The sequence below is a fragment of the Diceros bicornis genome, unplaced genomic scaffold, assembly GCF_020826845.1.
Source record: "Diceros bicornis minor isolate mBicDic1 unplaced genomic scaffold, mDicBic1.mat.cur d_74_multi, whole genome shotgun sequence".
In the NCBI taxonomy this organism is placed as follows: domain Eukaryota; kingdom Metazoa; phylum Chordata; class Mammalia; order Perissodactyla; family Rhinocerotidae; genus Diceros; species Diceros bicornis.
Window position 1 is genome coordinate 1,479,092 of NW_026690930.1, and position 16,021 is coordinate 1,495,112.

The following is a 16,021-nucleotide window of genomic DNA, read 5'->3' on the forward strand; positions in this document are numbered from 1 at the left end:
ATTGATCTGTGTGTCTGTTTTTGTACCAGCACCATGCTGTTTTGATTACTATTGCTCTGTAGTATGTTTTGAAGTCAGGGATTGTGATGCCTCCTGCTTTGTTCTTTTTTCTTAGGATTTCTTTAGCTATTCGGGGTCTTTTGTTGCCCCATATAAATTTTAGTATTCTTTTTTCTATTTCTGTGAAGAATCTCATTGGGATTCTGATTGGGATTGCATTGAATCTGTAGATTGCTTTAGGTAATACAGATATTTTAATTATGTTTATTCTTCTAATCCACATGCATGAGATATCTTTCCGTTTCTTTATGTCATCATTGATTTCTTTCAATAATGTCTTGTAGTTCTCATTGTATAGGTCATTCATCTCCTTGGTAAGATTTATTCCTAAGTATTTTATTCTTTTTGATGCAATTGTAAATGGTATTATCTTTTTGAGCTCTCTTTCTGTTGGTTCATTATTAGCATACAGAAATGCAACTGATTTTTGTAGATTGATTTTTGTACCCTGCAACTTTGCTGTAGTTGTTGATTATTTCTAATAGTTTTCCAATGGATTCTTTAGGGTTTTCTATATATAAAATCATGTCATCTGCAAATAGTGAAGAATTTCACTTCTTCATTACCTGTTTGAATTCCTTTTTCTTGCCTAATTGCTCTGGCCAAAACCTCCAGTACTATGTTGAACAGGAGTGGTGAGAGTTGGCAGCCCTGCCTCGTTCTTGTTCTCCGAGGAATGACTTTCAGTCTTTCCCCGTTGACCATGATGTTGGCTGTGGGTTTGTCATAAATAGCCTTTATTATGTTGAGGTACTTTCCTTCTATTCCCATTTTGTTGAGAGTTTTTATCACAAATGGATGTTGTGTCTTGTCAAATGCCTTCTCTGCGTCTATTAGATGACCATGTGGTTTTTATTCTTTGTTTTGTTGATGTGATGTATCACGTTGATTGATTTGTGGATGTTGAACCATCCCTGCGTCCCTGGTATAAATCCCACTTGATCATGGTGCATGATCTTTTTAATGTATTGCTGTATTCGGTTTGCCAATATTTTGTTGAGGATTTTTGCATCTATGTTCATCAGCGATATTGGCCTGTAATTTTCTTTCTTTGTATTGTCTTTGTCTGGCTTTGGTATCAGGGTGATGTTGGCCTCATAGAATGATTTAGGAAGTGTTCCACCTTCCTCTATTTTTTGGAATAGTTTGAGAAGGATGGGTATTAAATTTTCCTTGAATGTTTGGTAAACTTCACCGGAGAAGCCATCTGGTCCTGGACTTTTATTTTTTGGGAGGTTTTTGATTACTATTTCAATCTCTTTACTTGTGATTGGTCTATTCAGATTCTCCATTTCTTCTTGGTTCAGTTTTGGGAGATTGTATAAGTCTAAGAATTTATCCATTTCTTCTAGATTTTCCAATTTGTTGGCATATAATTTCTCATAGTATTCTCTTATAATCCTCTGTATTTCCGTGGTATCCGTTGTAATTTCTCCTCTTTCATTTCTAATTTTATTTACTTGAGCCTTTTCTCCTTTTTTCTCAGTAAGCCTGGCTAAGGGTTTGTCGATTTTGTTTATCTTCTCAAAGAACCAACTCTTTGTTTCATTAATCCTTTCTACTGTTTTTTGGTCTCAATTTCCTTTATTTCTGCTCTGATTTTTAGTATTTCTCTCATTCTGCTGACTTTGGGCTTCTTTTTCTAGTTCTGTTAGGTGTAATTTAAGGTTGCTTATTTGGGCTTTTTCTTGTTTGTTAAGGTGGGCTTGTATCGCTATGAGTTTCCCTCTCAGGACTGCTTTTGCTGCATCCCATATGGTTTGGTATGGCATATTTTCATTTTCGTTTGTTTCCAGATAGTTTTTGATTTCTCCTTTAATTTCATCAATGATCCATTAGTTGTTCAGTAGCATGTTGTTTAATCTCCACATTTTTGTCACTTTCCCAGTTTTTTTTTTCATGGTTCATTTCCAGTTTCATAGCATTATGGTCTGAAAAGATGTTTGTTATGATTTCAATCTTCTTAAATTAATTGAGGCTTGCTTTGTTTCCCAACATATGGTCTATCCTTGAGAATGTTCGATGTGCGCTTGAGAAGAATGTGTAGTCAGCTGTTCTTGGATGGAGTGCTCTGTATGTCTACTAGGTCCATCTTGTCCAGTTTTTCATTTAATTCTACTATTTCTTTATTGACTTTTTGTCTGGATGATCTATCCATTGATGTAAGTGGGGTATTAAGATCCCCTACTATTATTGTGTTGTTATTAATGTCTCCTTTTAGGTTTGTTAATAGTTGCTTTATGTACATTGGTGCTCCTATGTTGGGTGCATATATATTTAAAAGTGATATGTCTTCTTGGTGGGGTGTCCCTTTTATCATTATATATTTCCCTGTTTGTCTTTCTTCACCTGTTTTATCTTGAAGTCTACTTTGTCTGATATGAGTATGGCAACACCTGCTTTCTTTTGTTTGCCATTAGCTTGGAGTATTGTCTTCCATTCTTTCACTCTGAGCCTGTGCTTGTCTTTAGAGCTGAGATGTGTTTCCTGGAGGCAGCATATTGTTGGGTCCTGCTTTTTAATCCATCCTGCCACTCTGTATCTTTTGATTGGAGAGTTCAATCCTTTACATTATGGTAATTATTGATATATGAGAGCTTAATGTTACTGTTTTGTCACTTATTTTCTGGTTCTTTTGCATTTCCTTTGTTTCTTGTCCCATTTGTTTTGGACTGCCAATTCAGTTTGGTTGTTCTGTCTCATGTCTCTTCTAGTTTTCTCTTTGATTATCATATGTGATTTTGTTTTGATTATTGTTTAGTGGTTACCTTGAGGTTTGTGTAAAAAATGTTGTGTATGAGATAGTCCATTATCTGATGGCCTTCTATTTCCTTATACTAAGTCAATTCAATCACTTTCCTCTTCCCCTTCTAAGTCGTTCTTGTTATACCTTATTCTATCTTGTGTTGTGGCTATGTATTTTCAGTGATGAGGTTAAATTTATTTTTGTTGAATAACTTCCTTTGATCATTGATTTTGGTATTTAAGTGGTTGCTAACCTATTCTGGTAAAGATCTACTATTTTTCTGAGTTTATCTACCTATTTTTCTCCTTGCTCCAAGCTTTGTATTCCCTTTCTCTTCTTTTTTTCAGTCCGGAGGGCCTTCTTGAGTATTTCTTGTAGTGGGGGTCTCATGGCCATGAACTACCTTAGCTTTTGTTTATGTTTATCTGGGAAAGTTACTACTTCTTCATCATATTTGAAGGATATTTTTGCTGGATAGAGTATTCTTGGCTGAAAGTTTTTGTCTTTCAGTATTTTGACTATATCATTCCCGTCTCTCCTAGCCTGTAAAATTTCTGTTGAGAAATCCGCTGAGACCCTGATGGGAGTTCCTTTGTACGTTATTTTTTGTTTTTCTCTAGCTGCCCTTAATATTGTTTCTTTGTCATTGACTCTGGCTAGCCTTACCACTAGGTGTTATAGTGTGGGCCTTTGCCTGTTGACATGTTTAGGTGACCTGTTGGCTTCGCTTACTGGTATTTCCTGCTCCTTCCCCAGATTTGGGAAATTCTCAGCTATTATTTCCTTGAATAGGCTCTCTCTTCCTCTTTCCCTCTCTTCTCCCTCAGGAATACCTATAATTCTTATGTTACATTTCCTAATAGAGTCAGATATTTCTCGGAGACTTTCTTCATTTCTTTTTAGTCTTAGTTCTCTCTCCTCTTCTATCTGGAGCATATCTGTATTGCTATCCTCTAAAATGCTAATTCTTTCCTCCATATTGTCAGCTCTGTTCTTTAAAGACTCCAGATTCTCCTTTATCTCCTCCATTGTGTTCTTCATCTCCATCAGCACTGATTGGTTTTTGTTTATGATTTCAATCTCTTTTGTGAAGAAACTCCTAATCTCATTGAATTGTTTGTCTGTGTTGTCTCGTATTTTGTTGAGTGTTTTTATGATAGCTATTTTGAAATCTCTGTCATTTAGGTTATGGATTTCTCTGTCTTCAGGATTGGTTTCTGGGTGCTTGTCATTTTCCTTCTGGTCTGGGGATTTCATGTATCTTTGCATTGCGGTTCCTGCGTTGGCTTTGTTTTTCCTCATCCTGGAAATCTCTGGTTGTAATTTCCACCCACCGCCACTGTGTGGGGGTAAAGGGCTGTTTAATCTGAGGCCCCTGTCCTCTGCCCCGGCTGTTCACTGCCATCCTCGATCCACAGGTCACTTGGTCTGGTTTGGTCGGCTGAGCTGCAGGGTCCGGTTTGCGGGAAGGGGGGTGCTCTCTCTTTTGCCCGCTGGGCCCCTGGCGTGGGGGGCTTCTCATTCGCCCCTCGTTATCCGCTCTCTGGGGTGCTCAGATATTGATGGTACCCTGTAGCAATTCTGAGTCCTCTGTGTGGGAGTTTGCCACTGGCTGAGAGAGCCCAAAGAGCTATGGTTTCCCTGCAGAGGGCCGCCCCTCCCCCCTCTCTGGGAGCCGAGCAGACCAGGATCGCTGGTCTGATGGGGAGGGAGAAAAGTTCTCCTTACCTCTCCCCACTTCCTCCAGGGGCCCAGCACGTTCCACTCTCAGATGTGCGGCAGTGTGGATCTTCCCGATCCTGCTTTTCACTGTCTAGCATTCCATTGTTGGTCTGTGACTGTTCCTTTTGTTGTATCTTATCAGGGGAAGAGTTTACGGGAAAGCTCGCTCCGCCATGACGCTGATGTCACTTTTACAGAATCTTTTTGACGAGCTCAGATTCTAAATACATTCCTTAAAAAAAGGGAGATGACTAAAACAATGACAAAAGTACACTTGTTATGCTACTGGAAGACATTAAGTGAAATACATCACTTTCGCCTTGTGCTACTATTGTGCTTATACAGGACTTGCCATTTAGTATTGCAGTTACATTTTGTATGTGTAATCTATTAAATAGTCTATATATGGCTAGATATATAATATATGCACAAATGTGTATCATAGAGTGTGTATTAGTAGAATATTTATATATGACTCATATTACCCATGTCTTACTTAGAAGACTGTGAGATCCTTTATCTTCATACATCTTGGTCCCCAAATAATGTTTGATAAATTAGTAGATACTCTCTTATGTGTTAGTCAAATGAATTTATAAAACAAAGAGTAAAGTCCATATTGAACCTAGTGTTGTAAATACTACTAAGAACAACAAAAATAGTTTCTCTGGCTAACTTTTTTGGATAATTACTACCTGCTAGTGAAACACACATTTTATTTCATTAAACCTCAGAATGACCATATTGAGTAGATGCTATTATTCTTATATTAGACGAAGAATCTTAGCCTTAGAGGTTCTGTCACTCACTCAGGTCACAGTAAGTTAAGGTCAAGCTCCGGGTAGACTATCTAACCCTAAAAGCCATGCTCATTTCTCTCCATTTTGTGAAGGCGGAAGTTCTATTGATAAAATATCATCTGAGAATTTTCTAAGTGTCAGAGACACATCTAAACTGAGTGATCAGTAGGAAACAACTTACTGTAGTGGAAGAAGATGGACAGTAAAGCCAGGTACTCAGGTACCATGAAGGAAATAAATAAAGGGGATGTGGAAGAGAGCCAGGGTGGGGTATGGGGTGAGTCTGGGACTCTGAGAAGGTAACTTTGGTGTAAACAATCGAACAATGAAGAGGCAGCTCTAAGAAGATCTGAAGGCAGATCATCCCAAGAAGAGAGATTAACTCCTGCAAATGTGCTGAGATGAGATTGCATTTAGAGTATTTGGGGGACATAAAGAACGGCTGTGCATCTGGAGCCTGGAGAATAAAGAGGAAGAGAGGAGGGGGTGAAATCTGAGCAGAAGGAGAGCACATCACATAGAGCATTAGAGACCAGGGTACACATGGTTTATACCTCACATGAAATGGGAAATCACTAAAAAATTTTCAGCAGAGAGTAACATGATCAGACTGGTAATTTTGAAAGACAGTATGGCTACCAGACGGCAGGAAAATGAGGAAAAAAAGGAATAAATTGAGCTCCAAATTTTTGTCCCAAGTAACTGAGGTGAGGAAAGCTTGAAAGAACAGTGAGTAGATTTAAGAATGAGGTGTTAAGAAAGGTTGAATCACATTTTTGGTTTGGGCCTAGCTAAAGTTGAGCTGTCCCTTATGATACACACGGACTCTTGGAATAGGCAGTTGGATACTCCATTTTAAAGCTCAGGAGAAAAGGCCAGGCTGGAGATACAAATCCAAAATTATAAGCATAGAGATGATATATAGAGCCATGGAAATAGTTGGGATCAATTAGTAAAAACGAAAAGGAACTAGGACAAGACTTTATATTCTAAAAATTTAGAAGTTAAGAAGAGAAGGTTAAAAACTAGGAGAGTGTGGCATATTGAAAACATAGAGGAAGAGATGTTTCAAGTGGTCAAAATTATCAAATACTAGTAAAAGTTCATGTAAAAGAAGTATATAGAAAAGACATCAGCAAATTGTACCTAAATCTAATTTTTTAAAAGAAAAATTAAAAATAACATTAGTTATGAGATTTTTTTAATATAGAAGAAAATTATCAAGGATGATGCCTTCAGTCTTTTTTTCAAAGCTGTTTGCATATGTTTTGTAAGAAAACTTTTTATGTATAACAGTCTCATGTATCTTGCTATTTCTTCTACTATTTGTAGAATTGAACACTGCATTTCACAATCAATCAGATTATTAAAAGTTGTATTAAAAAGATGAAAAAAAAAATACATGGCCTTCATAATGGCTCTTTAGTGGGTTATTGGAAAGAAAGTAAATTGGAATGAATTGAAAGGAGAATGGAAGATGAGAATGGGACATGGCAAGTTTAGTCCTTTCCTTGAAGGAAGAGTGCTGAGAAGGAGAGAAGAAAATTCGGGTTCTTGTTGGAGGGGACAAGGGTTGGGAAGTTTTTTTGTTTGTTTGTTTGCTTTCTTTAAAATGGGGGACAGTAAAGCGTGTTTATGCACTGATCAAGTAGAAAATGTGAAAATGATGAGGCAGATAAGAAATATGACATTTGCAGAAGTGAAGTCCTTTAAATATTACTATTGTGGTAATAAATGATAAATAATATAGAGAAGGCATCTGTTCAACTTATAGTATGCTTCTATTTTTTTATCATACATAACAATAATTTACTGAAAAAATAAAGAAAATTACATAGTATGAGACTTAAGTCCAATTTATATCAGGAAATGAACACTATTTTAAATAAATTCAAATATTAGAAAATATATAAAAGGTTGGAACAACAGCATGAACCAACTTAAACTACTTATATTTCTAGAACACTAGACTCGAATGCAGAAAATATATTTCTTCCAGGTGCACATGAAAATTTACAAGGATAAATTATATTTTTAACCATAAAATAAATCTCAGTAAATTTGAAAGACTGAAACAATTAAGAAAAAAAATTGTCTACAACAGAATTAAATTAGGAAATAATAAAAATAAGATATCTCAAAATTTCTCAAATATTTAGAAATTAAACAAAATTATTCAGAATAAAAATGGGCAAGGAAGAAAATAAAATAGACATTAGAATATATTTTTAATTAAAATGTAATGAAAACATAGGATATTGAAATTTGTGGGATGTACCAAATGCAGTACATAGAGGGAAATTTATAGGTTTAAATAATTATATTAGGGAAAAAGAAAGTTGTAATATCATTGATTTTTGCTTCAACTTAAGAAGCTAGGAAAAAAAAGAACAAATTAAATTCAGAATATTTAAAAGAAAGCAAATTATAAAATAAAGAGAATAACTCAATAGAATAGAAAATGTATAAATAATAGGAAAATCAAAAAGTATGAAAAATTAATAAACTCCTAGTAAAACTGGCCAAGACAAAAGAGAAATTGCAAACTACTAATATCAGTAACAGAAGAGGAGGCATTACTACAGAAAATAAAAGGTTAATAATGGGATATTGTGAAGAACTTGTTAGCATAAATTTGACAACTTAAGGGAAAGGAATACATTTCTTGAAAGACCTGCGTTTTCAAGATTGACATAAAAGCATACAATTTAATTAGGCCATATCTACTAAAGATATTGTATGTTTAATCAAAAACCTTTCCATGAATATAACTCCAGGTTTGGATGACTTCACTAAGTGAAATCTGTCAAATATATACGAGGGAAATAACACCATTTTAACATAAACTCTTTTGAAAAATAGAGGAGAAGAGAACAGGATGCAATTTGTTTTATGAAGCCAGCATATCCCTGATATCAAAAGCTAAGAAAGATAGCTAAAGAAAAAAGACCAATATTCTTCACGAACATAGAAGCAAAAATTCTTGACCAAGTTATCAAATCAAATTCAACAATATATTAACAACATGGCTAAGTTGGTTTAAAATTTGGAAAGCAAGCAATGTTAATTGCCACATTTTCCCATAATTGAGGAAAAACATCATATGATCATCTTAATAGACGAAGACAAAGCATTTGACAAAATTTAATGTCCATTCATAGTAAAAACCCTCAGCAAACAAGAAATAGAAGTGAATTTCCTCTATCTCAAAAAGTGCATTTAGAAAATATTGTACAGAAAATATCACATTTAATGGTGTGGTATACATCCTAAACCCACGGGATCCTACAGAAACATTGAACTAGTAAGTGAACTTAGCAAAGTTGCAGAATACAAGGCCAATTTGCAGAAATTAATTGCATTTCTATATACTGTAACAAAACATTACCATGGCACTATATAATTCAAGTACCTAGTAAAAATCTAGCAAAAAAATATGCAGTTTTATAAACTGAAGACTAAAAATCTTTGTTGAGAGAAATTGAAACAGACCTAAATAAATGGAGATATGCCATAAATAGTTGTTTAAAGAGAGTTAAATCTGCAGAGCCACTAATCATGTTTGAGAATACTTATTGAAATTAAAAATATGATTTCACAACTATTATCAGTAATGTTTGAGGAAGTATGTAGCATATATGGGAGGCTAGGAAAATAGCAATGGGCTAGTTTTGTTCCTCTAATTGAAAAAGAATTCAAGATGGAAACTGGAAACTCTGAAAGCATGACCTTGTCACTGATTCAACAGTGATATGAAGTGACACAGAGGTTTTCTAGGTAGGTCATGCTATGTCTAACAATATCCTTAAATGTCCCTTTGTGAGTAGAGTTGCTAGACTGATCATAATGGAAGTATTCTTCCCTGAGGCATTAATACCAGCTGCTGTGATCTCCGAGGGCCCAACATGAGGAAGGAAGGGTCGAAGATTGGAGAGGGAAAGTTGGTTGCCTGAACATCTGTATCCACAGGCAGTTGATTGATAGATGATGTGAGAGCTCCTGGGAGACGTCAGGCAGGCTGTTATAAATGAAGTTCTTTTGTGTGTGTGTGTGTGAGGAAGATCAGCCCTGAGCTAACATCCACGCCAATCCTCCTCTATTTGCTGAGCAAGACTGGCCCTGAGATAACATCTATTGCCAATCCTCCTCCTTTTTTTCCCCCACCTTTTCTCCCCAAAGCCCCAGTAGATAGTTATATGTCATAGTTGCATATCCCTCTAGTTGCTGTATGTGGGACGCTGCCTCACCATGGCCGGACAAGCGGTGCGTTGGTGCACGCCTAGGATCCGAACCCAGGCGGCCAGTAGCGGAGCACGGAAACTTAACCGCTAAGCCAGGGGACTGGCCCCTAAATGAAGTTCTTCACACTTTAACTACAATGTTGTCTTAAAATTACAGGGAAGGAGAAAAAAATGGAATGAATTGAGGAAGAGAATGTAGAAGAGAGTTTTAAGAGAGTATGAGAAAGAGTAGAGAGAAAATGCAGAAAAGAAAGGAGAAAAATGTTGAACGAAGAGACAGAAAGAGAAAGAAAGGAAAAGAGGAAGAGTAGAAAGGCAGAAGGACTATGGTGGAAACATCCTTATGAGGCTATAACATGCTGGCAAACAGAAGTAGTAAGTTTAACAACATGTTAACAAAAGGAACCTCTGTGCTGATGAGAGCACAGCTGATCATCGTTCTCAGGGCACCAGAGATTAAATAGGTTACCGAGGCAGGAGACGAAAAAATAGAAAATGTGGTCACAGAGATGGAAGATTTCAGATACTAGAACTAGGGAATAAAGTGGAAGCCAGGCTCATCGCAAAGTCGTGACCCAGATAATCTCTTCCTTGTAAAGAATGTAGAAGTTTATGTTGTTTACTGATTAAATGACGAATAATGTTATAGGGAAAAAACAGAAAAGAAAAAAGTTTAGGAAGAAACTTCTATATTTACGGAAATAAAAAACTACAATATGAATTCAAATAAAAGATACCATTATGTCACAAACTGTTATTTGTCCCTCAGTTCTTCTCGTTTCACCAGACGTTTGCTGGATCCATAGCCCGCAGAATAACGATTAGGTTTACCACCTCTCTCTCGCTCTGTCTCGCCATTGTAACCATGTGTCAGGTATGGCTGTTGGGACAAGAGAGGAAGCGAGACCAGCAGCTTCCAGGATCTGCTCTTACCAACAGGCAAACCTGGTACCCAGACTGACAGGGACAGAGTGAGTGGATGTCTCGGGTGAGCAGTCCCACATAGCCATCGGCCTTGACCACGAGAGTCCCAGGAATCCCAACCTCATTTCCTTGTTAGGGGCCTGCGCTGTGCAGGAGGAGCCTTGAGAATTTGGGTGGAGACAGCAGAAGGGGCAGGGCTAGAACATCTCCATCAATTTACTGTTGCCTCCGAGGAAGCCTCACCAGGAGACCCTAAGAGGACGAGTTTCCTCTTTCTTTCAAACATTGTATCATATCAAGTATTGACGTTGGCCGGTGTGCAGGGGCGTCTTTGTCAGCTTTCCCCAACTATACTCTTTGCAGTTGAAATAAACCTGAAACGACTTCAATCTGACTGGAAACATTTGCCCCTGCCCAGAACAAAGCAGTCTCTATCATGATTTGAAAAAGGGGCCTCAAAAAACGCTTGGCTGATTCTAGCATCTGGTCGTCAAGGAGGCAATTGACCATCACCAGCCAATGTCAGCTCTACCGCTGACTCTTCCCAAGTGTCCTCCCAATAGGTGAGAAGAGCTAGGAGTCCACCCAGCAGGAAAGCCATCCTGCTGGCTGTGGGACCCAAATGCAAATTAAAAAACCATGCCCCTGTGGAGCACCTACTTTCCTCCCTTTGGATGGGTCACTCATAATGCTCTCAACCACTCCCCACACTTTCCACAGGGTATGGCTAAAATCCAGCCCAATCTTGACTGTCTTCTTCAGGGTCATATCCCAAGACTGGATCCATATCGACATGGATGGTAGTTTATTCTTTGGTTTTCCTCTGGAATAATGGACTGTTGATGGGTCTCATTCTGTTGGATTAAAGAAGAGCATGTAGCCATTTCTTTAAACAGCGACATGTGACTACAAATGAAAATGATTAGCCTATTTTATTTTTTTTTATTTTCAAATCTGTGTCATGGGCCAAATACATAAAAGCATAGAGATTTTTGACACTTCTTCATGACTATCACGAGCCAAACTCCCTCAAACAATACGCTCTTCACACTCCCATTGCGGTCGGTAACTGACAGTCGTCTCCAGCTGAGAAGTAGTGAGGCTTAGTGGAATCACTGTTGAGTATCCAGACACGCCCTCTGCCCAAATCTTCATTTTCTTTTCCTTTTTTTTAAAAAACCAGCTCCTCGTGATATGCTAGCACGTTATTTTGCTTCTGAGCAAATGACCTCAGTTTTGTTCACAACCTAAATGAAAATTTCCTTTCATCCCTGTATACCTGTGAATATGTCATTCACTATGAAGGTCAGACCTCTGCAGCTTCATTTACTAAGAACCCAGGTCTGTGCACATCTTCTCCAGGAAGGTAGCTCAGTGGGAATACCCAGTAACGGTGACTTATTCACTTCCAGAGAGAGTTGTGTTAGCTAGATGCATGTTCTTTCTGCCGTAAACCATGAGTCATGACAGGGTTGGGATATAGATAGTTTTGGTGCTTATGGTGAGTTTTGGGTTCTACTTGGCTGACTTTTATTTTTGTGGTAAGGAGAGAAGAAGTGGTTACGTTTTGCTATGCAATTTATCTTGGAAGTGAGGATTTCCTATGACCCCTCTTTAAAGCCCCAGATCTAGTTTAATTTGGACGTATCCCAGGATTGTAAGGCATGCTTTAAAAATCACTATTTGCAACTATATTTCTGATTCTGTGTAAATCAGAACTTTTTGTTATAGTGTCACCAAAACAAAATATAGCAATAACTTGGATCCTGAGGCTATGTAAAACAGCCACAGCAATCTATTCTCCAGAATTTCAACTTTTAAATGTCTATCAAAACAGAGCCACCATTTTCTAAATTATAGCAAATAAATATGAGAAAGTTAAACAAACAAAATAATTTTATAGCAATGGAAAAGTATTTCTGTCAGTTTTTATTTTAGAGTTTCACGCATGACTCCATTTGAAAAGTAGACTCTGCCTTTGAAAAATGTTTAAAAACAAGTGCTCTAGACAAGAAATTGCAAACTGGCACACTGGGGGCCATCTTTGGTGAATCATAGGTTGTTTTGTCTAAATAAGGTTTTGGAAATCAGGTCTTTTATGTAAAATACACATTTCATGCTCCTATTAGAAATCAGAAGATTTTACACTCTTGTCCCATAGTGACAATGACCAACTGGCTGGAAGCAAGTAGAGGCTGCCTCTTAAGACAGGTCATGAGTTTCCATAGTGACTAATTCCACATCAGTCCCTGTTGTCTTCCACCTCAACTCTCTTACTCACATACTTGACCCACATGGACACCCACACTCCACAGCTGTGTCTTTTCCTGTTTCTCATCTCTCAGCTGCACTTTCAATATCTCAACCAGCACATTTCACATACACTTTTGCAGACTCTGATGCTGCATGGTCTGTGTCTTTGTATTTATACTGCATAATCTTACACTGAAGGAAAATGCAGTTCATCTTCAGAAAACTCTCTGAGATCATTAGCAACAGAGTGGAGCTTGGCGAAATGACGATCAGGAGTGAGCACATCATCTTGAGACTTGGTCAGCGAGAGTTGAATGTTCACGCTATCACAATGCCGTAGGCCCCAGAGAGTACAAAAGAAATCAAAGGAATGGAACTATTTATCCACACATGAAAGGGGATGCATTTTCTCACATACCCCTAGCTCGAGTGACGGGTGTGTGGAGCACCTGCCCTTCAGCTGCCGTCTGCCCCTCAGGCAGAACTCTGCCACTCAGGGTGTTTGAAAGACATTGTCCAGACTAATCCATTGAGAAACGGCTGCCCAGATGTTCAGATGCCTTGGAGCAAAACAGACGTGTTCTAAGGTTTATAAAAGTCCAAGACGTTTCCTCTTCTCCTAGAGTCCGTTTCATGTACTTCATCCCAGTGCAGCGAGGGCCCTGTGAACAGACACATGCAGCCTCAGATTTAACACACCCCCTGCTGCCTCACAAGCAGCTGATGCCTGGGGATGCCTGTTCAGTGGAATAAAGATCAGGCATGTGCCCATTATCCTTACTCTTTCTCCCCAACACCTCTTCAATATACTCAGACATGGTGAGAGTAAATCTGTGTCAAATTCAAAAAAAAACCCTAAAAACCAATGATTGCTCATTTTAGTGTAAAGTAAAATGAAATTCTCGATGTTAATTAGACCTTTATTTGAAATCTCAAGAACCAGTTAAATGAATTCTTATTCACTGCCGTAAAACAATGTTTTAATGTTTTTTGCAAGACACGATAGGGCCTCCTACTGCCCGATTTGTTGAACGTGATCATTCAAGGAGAAAGATCTGCTTTTAGGCAAGAACTATTTACATATGGCTCTTTTCTTTCCAGGAAAACATTTTAACCCTGCTGTTCCCATGATGTCACAAGGACTAGAGTGTTGGGGAGGACTGAGAGCACACTCTTCCTCTGGAGTATGTTAGACTCTAAGGGTCCATGACACAGGAGTGGGGAACATTTCATTCATCGAGGATTGAGCCTCTCGTGCTGGGTGTTGAAAGAAACACCAGTGACGTCCCCGTGTATTCACGTGGAGTATCTGACAGTCAGTCATTGCAGGATTACAGAAGGAAGGGCAGTTCAGAGGGGAGGCCCCGTGGAGGCAGGCATGGAGGAGCGCGTGGTGACTGACACCGAGAGCTTGTGACCCGGGCAGGTGGCAGACTCTGTTCGGTCAGAAGACTCTGCCGACTGCAGTGCATAGAAATCCACGTCCGTCCACGGGAAGTCGCAGGACGAGAACACCGCTGACAGGAAGTCACCTGTCAGAGCGTGCGGCACGAGTGGTGAGAATGTTGAGTCTGAACCAAGGTCGTGGTGTCACAGTGGTGGAAAGGCCACTGGAGGTGAAAGAAGCAGACCCAGAGTCATTTCCAAGAACAAACTGGAAGGTTTATGGGACCAATTAGGCAGAGATCCTGAGGAGGAGAGGTGAAGATGTGCAGTGGTTTCCGGCCAGGAAGAAGAGTGTTCCATGGACGGTGAGGACAGATGCGTGCTGGGCTTCTCTGAGGGCTGGGAAGACGCACGGGGAGCTTGATTTTAGACATGACACAAGTTCAGTGATGGTGCTCAACACACATGCGCCAAGGCGTGTCTCTCACACACACACAGCCTAAGAACAGAGTCCATGATCATGGCACAGCCAGAGTGGGCACGACACTGTCGCCACTGACACAGGCAGGGTGAGGGGGTTGGGCCTGTCAGGTGTTCTGAGGAGAAGTCGGCCGGCCTGAGAGTGCTGGAAGGTGCTCAATTCTCATCAAGAGGAGGGCCGGTTTCAGAGATGAGAAGAGAGAGCTGGAGAGGGGAGAGCAGAGTCAGGAAAGGGCGGTGAACCATGAAGCCGAGCAAGGAGGGTCCCTGTGGGGCCACACGTTTCCCAGAGGCCTGATAGGGTCAGAACGTTAGGGGCTTCCTCGGAGATCTCACTCTCCACGGAATGGTGAGCGCAGAGGTCAAGGGCAGGATGGAATAAGGGATGCACGGCGAGGCCTTAGTGACTGCTGCCCTGATGTACGGGAAGAAAGGCTTCCAGGTCACGCCCAGGCCCCACCAGATGTGTGCCGGCTGTGTGACAGGAGGCGGCAGGAGGAAGAGAGGGGTGAGCACTGATATGGCAGTCAGAACTCCAAGGCTCAGCGAACAGGTGGCCCCAGAGAAGAGGAGAGGAGACTTCCTCCTGGAAGGACGTGCACAGGGAGAAGCTAAGGCCTGTCCTTGCAGGGGCTGGGCGTTAGTGTGCAATCTCATCGGTTTTGGGGAGTGAATGTGTGTTTCTGGAGCACGCACAACATGCCGGGTGCTGTGTGGCATCTGGATGAAAACACTGAACTGACGCAGGCGCAGGTCCTCACAGGGGCTGGCAGGGGAGACAGACCTGCCGGGAGGCACGGGCAGCAGGCCCAGGCGGGGGGAGGGCAGGCCTCCACTGCAGGCCGGGAGGTAGCAGGAGGAGCCCACAGAGCCAGCCTCACCCACACAAGGACCGGGAGATGAGAAGAATATAGGAGAAGACAGAAGAGGGTGGAGATAGGGGAATGTGAAGAAGTGGGGGCGTCCTGGGGGAGGGGAGACAGCAGGACAGCAGGGCGTGAAGCTGGTGAGGAAAGCGAGCCCCTCAAGGGTCGGGGGAGCCCCAGGAAAGCCCTTAGCTGGGCGGTCAGAAAACCAGTTTGTCAGAAGGATCAAGGAGAGATTGATGGAGCCAGTGCTGAGAGCAGGGAGCTCAGTTAGGCGGCTGTTGTAAGAAGCATGTGCTTTCCACCCGCGAGGTGCTGGGACAGAGGACGTAGATGCATATTGTAGAGAAGGTCTGAAGGATTGAGAAAACACGGGATGGGTTTCCTCCCAATCAAGGGAGAAGGTTGGATGAAGGCTGGACACGCTGGGCGGCTGCTCCGCAGGTGACCACATCCGACCCCTGAGCTGCTGACACTCATCTGCAGAAAAGCGTGTCAGTGCTGGGTGCATATTTACTTATTTTACCAGCATTAAACAACGCT

At 40.4% G+C, this 16,021-nt stretch overlaps 1 long non-coding RNA gene across 1 annotated transcript in view; it reads left to right on the forward strand.

Annotated features, from left to right (window-relative positions):
- Positions 1–15,536, forward strand: part of LOC131402339 (uncharacterized) — a 29,605-nt gene extending 14,069 nt beyond the window's left edge. The window contains exon 3 of the long non-coding RNA XR_009218566.1: positions 13,848–15,536. This is a non-coding gene — a long non-coding RNA (uncharacterized LOC131402339). The remainder of the gene's footprint in view (positions 1–13,847) is intronic.
- Positions 15,537–16,021: the final 485 nt, after the last annotated feature.